This window comes from Musa acuminata, unplaced genomic scaffold, assembly GCF_036884655.1.
Source record: "Musa acuminata AAA Group cultivar baxijiao unplaced genomic scaffold, Cavendish_Baxijiao_AAA HiC_scaffold_1109, whole genome shotgun sequence".
NCBI classification, from domain to species: domain Eukaryota; kingdom Viridiplantae; phylum Streptophyta; class Magnoliopsida; order Zingiberales; family Musaceae; genus Musa; species Musa acuminata.
This window is the reverse complement of record NW_027021322.1, coordinates 210,037-219,200: the sequence shown is the minus strand read 5'-3', so window position 1 is coordinate 219,200 and position 9,164 is coordinate 210,037.

Sequence of the window (9,164 nt, the reverse complement as noted above, 5' to 3'; positions counted from 1 at the left end):
GTCGGGGAGCAGCGATAGTAGTGGTCGAGCGGCCGGGAAGCAGCTGCGGTAGTGGAGAAGAAAAAGGAGGCCAAGGGTCGTGATAAGGATCGACAAGGGGCTGCGACAACAGAGGGAGCTCTGTTTCTATCACACCGCAGAAGGAAAGGTTGTTGTCGAGGTTGAGAGGCAGTAGTGGCGATGTGGCTGGGAGCAAGGTCATCGAGGGAGAGGAGTAGCAAAGGGGCATCGAGGCTAGGCATTGCTAGAGGGTGGTCCGCTGGTCAGAAATAGCGACAGTGACCCTTTCTCGGTTGCCCTATTTTAGTTGCCGCGAGGAGCGAAGGTTGAGCGGCTACGGCTACGACCCAAGGGGAGGCAGCTAGGGTTATGACTGATGGTGATCAAGCGACTGGGAAACAGTAGCGGTGAAGGAGAATAGGTTGCCCTGCAACGGTAGTGGAGAAGGGGAGCGGGGCTATGGTAGGATGGGACGCTGGCAGCGTCGTCTCCTAGCAGCGGTGGTGGCTTGGGTGGGAGGTGACGGGTGGCAGTGAACTCTAGCCAGGAAGTAGGGCAAAGTCGGTCGCCAGCTAGAGAGTAGCAGCGGCGGGTGGGCTAGCCGGAAGTAGGGGTGCGTGGCTGTGGCTTCTTCTTCTTCTCTTTCCCTTTTTTTTTTTTTTTAAGGATAGCTACGACAACACTATAGTGAGAACGCCAAGGATCACCGCTCTGATACTAAATGATAGGAACCTAAGATTTTATCGTGGAAGAAAAGGAAGAAAAGGGAATGATCACTTCGAGGGGATCAATCTCGAAGTGATTGATGCCCTAGTCCCAACACCAGAAACAAGAGTTGAGATTACATATTTGCAGTCTTACGTAATGACCACCGATAACTCAGTGAAAGCACAAATGGAAGTATTGGAAATCAGAATTGAAAACCAGCTGTAACAAACACTTAATGACTTCAAAAAGAGCCTACTGAAGAGCCTCAACTAATTTCAACAAAATGGGGGCTTAAGTTCTATGTTGCACAGATTTGGAAATATAAGCACCAAAATTTGTCAGACTTCTATAGTATTAGAATATCGGAACAGAATTGAATGATTATCGAATCAAGCCTAGTGAGTACATTTATTGAAGGGCTTCATCCAGATATCTGGTGTGAAGTTAAAGCTCATCAACCCTGCACTATGATCACTATGATATCATTTGCATGTTTACAAAGGAAAAAATCAACAAGAAAAATCATGGAAATAGAAGTGACAACAACCAGATGATCAGCAAACCACCCACCCCATCTATTCCCAACCAAAGCCTTAACACCCGAAAACTAACCCAAGAAGAACTCAAGGAAAGATCAGCAAAGGGTTTGTACTATGATGAAAAGTGGAGTATGGAGCACTAATGTAAACAAGGGCAACTTTTGATGATTGAGTCAATTGAAGAGGAACCAGAATCAGAAGAGTTGGACTCCAAACACAAAAGTATGGAAACTGATGAATGTATTGAAGTCATGACACATATAATGCATGCATTGGCTAGCTATGCTAACCCACAAACTATGAAAATCGGATGAACTTTGAAGCATCAGTCTATCACTGTTTTGATTGATATAGGTAGCACTAATAATTTTATGGACTGGAAAGTTGCAGCCCGATTAGCCCACCACATTGAAGGCTGTGACAGATTTGAAGTAAAGATTACTGATGAATGGATTTTATAACTTATGATAGTAAATGTTCAAAGATCAAATTGATTATATAGGGCCAGGAGTTTCTTATAATGATTACTACACTGAAAGACCGACCTGTTGCTTATACTATCAAAAAGTGACCATACTTACTTGATCAATGGGTAATGATATGTTGCAGATAGTTTATGACTGAAGTACTGAAAGTGAAGCCCCCCGAGTTTGATGTTGCTCAGCCTTGAGGACAAGACTGATTTGAAGAGGGAGGAATTGTTAGGACCCTTTTATTTTATAAGCTTTTGAATAATATTTATTGAGTCTGTTTAGTTCAGTTAGAGTCGGGTAGAGGTTTATTTAATATTTATTTATTATTAAGAGTCCAAGTCCTAGTAGACTCTAGGTGAAACTCTATAAATAGTGATGTAACTCTTTCTTTTTAGTAATTAATCAATGAAATATTATTCAGTGTTATGACAAAACTCTAGAAGGCTGATCCCCTCGAAGCAATCAAGGAGGCTGATCCTCTCGAAGCGATCATTCCCTTTTCTCCCATTTCTTCCACGATAAGACCTTAGGGTCTTACCACTCTCTTGGGTGTTAAACCAAATAGAGAGAAAAATAGCTCTGATACAAACTGTTAAGACCATTTATACACTAAGAAGGGGAGTGAATTAGTGCTTACATAAAAATCTTAGTTTTAAAAAAATTATGTTTGATGAAAACTGATATCAGAAAAGAGTTTAACTTGAAATGTTCGTAAAGTAGTGAGCAAGTAAATCAATTAGTAATATGAGAATGAAAAGTATAACAGAAATGACAAACTGATTTATAGTGGCTCGGTCATTGTGACCTACGTCCACTCTCGATTCTTCTTCACTCGAGGCCATCGACTTCTACTATCAATCTTTTTTCTAATGGGCAAAGATCAACTACCCTTACAACTCTTTCCCCTTTTCATAGGCTCAGGAGAGAACCTTTACACCACTCTTTTATAAGTGTTCCCTCACACATCTCTCTTAGGACTATCACTAAGCTCTAAGAGGAGGGACTCTACACTTTTAGAGATTACAATCTTGGAATCATAGAGTTTTTGTTCTAATTTCATGTATATTCCAAGCAGAAATTTGTGGGGTATTTATAGACCCCATATGACTTCAAAACTTAGAGCCAAACTTCAAATCCTCGGGTTTTCGGGGTATTGGCGGTACCACCGCTAGTATTGGGTGGTACTATCGCTTGCCAGTTTGACACTGGAAGGTATCACTACCTAGTCTAGTGGTTGTTGAATCTCGTATTTTGATGATAAAACCAATTGATATGTATTTATATTTTAATCTGTGTTTTGAGTGACACAGGATACTTCGATCAGGATGAGACAATTAAAGCAGGAAAAATCATATTGTGCTGGGGGAAAACATGTCAGCTAGACGTTGGGCTGGTGGATCGGTTGACATATCGATAGAAGGCTTTAGGCCATGGATTCGGATATCGGGCCAAGAAGAGCGGATGTTGCACCAAGGATATCGGAGTTACGGAGTCAACTAGCCGATTGGGCAATAGGCCACAAGAGAGGACGATGCGTCAAAGAATCGGACGAAGCGTCGAGGGACCAATGACACATCGGACAACTTGATTAATACTTAGTATTAATTGTCTAGATTGAAGTGTGTTTTTACATGTGCAGGATTAACTATGATAGCAAGACATAAAGCAAAATGAAGTCCTAGAGTCAAGGACGGGATTACATTGGGAGTTCGAGAGTTCATCGGAAGTCCGGATGTTCATCGAAAGTTCTAGAGGAACCAGCCAAAAAGTCTTGAAGCTTGCTAGAGAAGCTCGTCAGAACTCACCAAGAAGATCATCGTGAAGTCTAGGAGTTCGCTGGAAGTTCGCCAGAAGCTCGCCAGAAGAATAGACATAGGGACTTGTTTTGCTTTGCAAATGTCATAAGATTTCGTAGTTAGCATGTAATTGGGCTTAGAGTTGGGCCAACCCAATTAAGGGCCAGCTAGGCCCATGTAAGAAATGTGTCGGGCCCAATAAAAGGCCCAAATAGTGCCCTAAGAAGTCTCACCGTCGTGGCACAGTCTTCGAGACTATGTCAAGCGGTGGTACCACTAGTTTGGGCGGTTGTACCACCCCTAGTAGGGTGCCAAGCAGTGGTACTGCTAGTCTGGGCAGTGGTACCGCCTAGCACTGCCCCCCAGGCGGTGGTACCGCCCAGGACAGTGTTAGTGTTTACTGACATTGGGCGGTGGTACTACCCAGCACAGTTGGTAGTATCGCCCGTGCCCAGGAAACCCAGGATGGGAAAGTTTTAGGCTCTAAGTTTGAATCAACTTGAAGCCTATAAATACCCCTCTTATCCCTAGTTAAAGCACATAAGCACAAAGAGTTTAAAAAGAAAGAAACGCTACTAAAATCTTGTGTAATCTCCTCTCCCTCTTCTAAGTGTTAGACTAGTTTGAGAGAGGAGTAAGTGAGTGCTTGTAAGGGTTATCTCCTAAACCCGTGAAAAGGAGAAGAGGAGTGTAAAAGGTGGTTAGTCTTCGCCTATTAAAGGAAGACCTCCAGTGGACACCGGTGACCTCATCGGAGGAGGAAGCCGAAAGTAGATGTAGGTCACGTTGACCGAACCACTCTAAAACTCTGGTTTGCATTTACTTATTGCTATTTACCTTACTGCAAACTACTTTACTTAGTTACTATGCTTCAATATGCTTTCAAGTTAAGTTTCCAAAATCATTTTCAACATAAACAGATTTTATCGTACGAATGTTTTTGAAGATGTGATTTTACCGCTACACTAATTCAACCCTCCTCTTAGTGCCGACCTCGACTCTTGATCCTAACAATTGGTATCAGAGTCTTGTTTTCTAATTTGGTTCAACACCTAAATAGAAATGACTCTTTTCGGCTTTCAAGAGGGTCACTCTCTCATTTGTCCTCCCTTTTTCAATGGGATGAACTACACTTATTGGAAAACTCGAATGAGAGTTTTCTTGCTTTCATTGAATCTCGATTTATGGCATATAGTCGAATCTGGTTTTCAAATGTCTTCTATTTCAATGAACCATTGGAATGATTTAGAGAAAAAGACGTTTTCTCTAAATGCAAAGGCTATGAATGCCTTATTTTACACTTTAAATAGAAATGAGTTTAATCGTGTTTCTACTTGCGAAACGGTTTTCGATATTTGGCACACTCTTGAAATCACACATGAAGAAACTAACACAGTTAAAGATTTAAAAATTAACTTTTTAATGCATAATTTCGAGCTTTTTGGAATGAAGTCGAGCGAAACCATTATTGACATGTACACCCGTTTTACGGATGTCGTCAATGGTTTAAAAGCTCTTGGCAAATGTTTTTCGGATTTTGAACTTGTAAACAAGATTTTGTGTTCTCTTAATAAGTGTTGGGATTCAAAAATAATGGCTATTCAAGAATCGAAAAACTTGAACCAATTTCTAATTGAAGAACTAATAGGGTCCTTGATGACCTATGAAATGATGTGCAATACACGTAAAGAACTTAAGAATCACCTTCCAAAGAATAGGAAAGATTTTGAACTTAGAACATTTGAAGACCACTCGAGCATAAGCTCAACTGATGGTGAACTTGAACTACTCATGAACTTTAAAAATTTAATGAAACAAAAATTAAAGAATAAGAAGAATGCAACTACTTGCTTTGAACGCAAGAAAAAAAAAAGAACTGTGAGACGAATTGAGCTCCTCCGAAGATGAGGAGAAAATCAACAAAGGCAAGGTGGCAAACTACGCCTTAACAGCTTTCAATGTTGAGGTAATCAAAATGCCTTTAGTTTATTTTAAAATTACATAATAATTTTCATGAGTTATTTTTAATTTAGTTTAGTTGTTTTTCTTGAAAATTACATGTTTAATAATGAAAATACAAAAATTAGGAATCATGCTTATCATTCCAATGATTTTAAAAATAATCATAAAATATATATTTTATGATAAACAAATAAAATGATTTTGATTGAAAATATGAAATCATGCTTGATAATTTAATGCATAATGATCATATTTAATGAGTTTATCTTTCAAAATGATGCATAATGATTTTTGAGATTTATGGATTATCGATTTTTACATCAATGAATGTGGCCTTTTTAGCTTTAAACTATGATGTATGTTTTCATACAAAAACTAGAGCATATTGATTTGAAAGTATGTTTAATGGTTTTATAATTCATGATGAATCTTGTGATTTACGGATTATCGATCTTTACCATAATGAAAGTGCCTTATTGATCTTTGTCGTAATAAATCTTGCACTTTTAGTTTTAAAAATAATACATATTTTTATTTGGCATAAATGAAATAAAATCATATGAATTGAGACAACTAAAAAGAGGAAAATATTTTTTAAAAATTATTTTTCTCTATCTTATTGATTTTGATGAATCTATTTGTATCATTTTTACGAATCTCTTAGATTTTGAAAATGATTTTGATGATTTAAATTTGAATAAATTTTTATTCAAATCATGATCTTGATTCCTTGATATTTACAAATTAAGATTTATTGTGAATCAAGATTTTTCATTAATCGTTCTCCTACAATTCTTCTTGGTATTTCATTTAAGAGGAAATTTAATATATGAATCATGTCTTTTGGTATTTACATGATCTTATTTCTCATGATATAATTTATTTTTGTATAACTCCTTGTATTCATCACCCAAATAATTTTTCTTGATGAGATGAAATGAACGTGATGAAATAAAAATATGCATGAAATATGGGATACAATATAATTTGACATTTAGATACCATCATGATTTAAAATGCTATGATTTGTTGCTAAAATGATGTATGTTTAGTATCATGAATACTTTAAATGATGAATGTTTGGTATCATGATCAAAATGTTGATAAATGCTTAAAAATTTTAATGTCATGATCGTAATACTGATTGATTTATTTTATCATGCATGAAAAATAAAATATATGGTTTTAAAATTGTGCATGTTTTAATTTAAAAATATAATGATGCTAAAATAAGATTGTTACTTACCTTTGTTATGATGTAGAAATTGATGTAAAGGGTCTTCCCTTCTTTTTGACAATGACAAAGGGGGAGAAATATTGCTAGCTCAAGATGCAAAACATGCTAACTTATACTTTGCAACAGAAAGCAAAATTGCTAGCTCAAACATTGCAAACGAAGCAAAAATTTGCTAGCTTGTAACTTCATATTTCAAGAAGTTATCTTGCACATCGCAAAGAAAAGAAAATATGCCAATTTGCACATCTTTAAATTTGCTAGCTTGTATATTGTAAAACTTGCATATCTAAAACTTGATAGCTTGAATATTCTAAGCATGATGTAACACTTGCTAAATTTTCTAGCTTCAAATTGCATGATGATAAAACTTGATATTATGTTTTTCATGCAATAAGTTGAACTTATATTTCCAAACATATGAATAGTTAGACTTCTCCTTTTTGTCGATGACAAAGGGGGAGAAGTATGTTGATGTCATGCATGATTTGATCATGATATGTATGCTTAGATTTTTGAATCCAAGAGTTTCTATCAATAAGGCATATTGATAGGGGGAGTTTGTTTCAACTCCGGGATCATCAATTGGTTGTCATTATCAAAAAGGGGGAGATTGTTGAATCTCGTATTTTGATGATAAAACCAATTGATATGTGTTTATATTTTAATCTATATTTTGAGTGACGCAGGATGCTTCGATCAGGATAAGACAATTAAAACAGGAAAAATCAAGTTGTACCGGGGGAAAACATGTCAGAAGATTGGACGTCGGACCGGTGGACGCGATTACGTTGGGAGTTCGAGAGTTCATCGGAAGTGCGGACATTCGTCGGAAGTTCTGGAGGAACCAGATGAGAGGTCTCAGAGCTTGCCAGAGAAGCTCGTTGGAACTCGCCAAGAAGATCGTCATGAAGTCTAGGAGTTCGCCGGAAGCTTGCTGGAAAAATAGACATAGGGACTTGTTTTACTTAGCAAATGTCTTAGGATTTAGTAGTTAGCACGTAATTGGGTTTGGATTTGCACCAACCCAATTAGGGGCCAGTTCGGCCCATGTAAGAATTGTGTTGGGCCCAATAAGAGACCTAAACAGTGCCCCAATAAGTCTCACCGTCATGGCATAATCTTCGAGACTGTGTTAGGTAGTGGTACCGCCCCTAGTAGGGTGCAAGGTGGTGGTACTGCCAGTCTGGGTGGTGGTACCGCCCAGCACTGCCCCCTAGGCGATGGTACCACCAGACCTAGGCAGTGCTACCACCCAGGACAATGTCAATATCGATTGACACTGGGTGGTGGTACCGCCCAACGTAGGCGATAGTACCGCCCGTGCTCGAGGAACCCAGGATGGAAAAGTTTTAGGCTCCAAGTTTGAATAAACTTGAAGCCTATAAATACCCCTCTCATCCCTGGTTAAAGTACATAAGCACAAAGAGTCTAAAAAGAAAGAAACGTTGCTAAAATCTTATGCAATCTCCTCTCCCTCTTCTAAGTGTTAGACTAGTTTGAGAGAGGAATAAGTAAGTGCTTGTAAGGGTTATCTCCTAAACCCGTGAAAAGGAGAAGAGGGGTGTAAAATGTGGTTGGTCTTCGCCTATTGAAGAAAGTCCTCTAGTGGACACTGGTGACCTCGTCGGAGGAGGAAGCCGAAAGTGGATGTAGGTTACGTTGACCGAACCACTCTAAAACTCTAGTTTGCATTTACTTATTGCTATTTACCTTACTGCAAACTATTTTACTTAGTTACTACACTTCCATATGCTTTCATGTTAAGTTTCCAAAATTGTTTTCAACTTGAATAGATTTTATCGTACGAAAGTTTTTGAAGACGTGATTTTACCGCTGCACTAATTCACCCCCCTCTTAGTGCCGATCTCGACTCTTGATCCTAACAGCGGTACCACTTCTTGACATTGGGCGGTACCACCACCCAGTTTGGTAGTACCATCGCTTAACACAGTCTCGAAGACTATCTTAGATATTGAGCCTCTAGCGGTTCCACCATTTGGACCGGTGGTGCCATTGCTTGACCCAACTTTTGGGTCATTGAATGAGCCACCTAATGAGCCTAAATTGGTCCCAATTGGCCTCTAATCGAGTTAGCATGATTACACCAAAAACTAACTCAATTAGCCTCCTAAACTACTTTCATTTAGACAAATGATTACAAAACATGAATCCTTTGTCTGGCTTGTCATTGGTTCATCCGGCACTTCGTCCAATCTTTCAATGCATCGTCCTCTCCATTGGCGTATTGCCTAATTAGCATGTTGACCTTCCGCAATATCTGATCTCCTTAGCGCAATGTCCGATCCCTCAACTCGATACCCGAACTTATGGTACAAAGTCCTTTTACCGGCACGTCGATCGATCTTTTGGCTTATCATCCAATCTTCTACCATGTTCAACTTTGGCTCAACGTCTGATTCCTCCTGCTTTAATCAATTTACCTCTCATT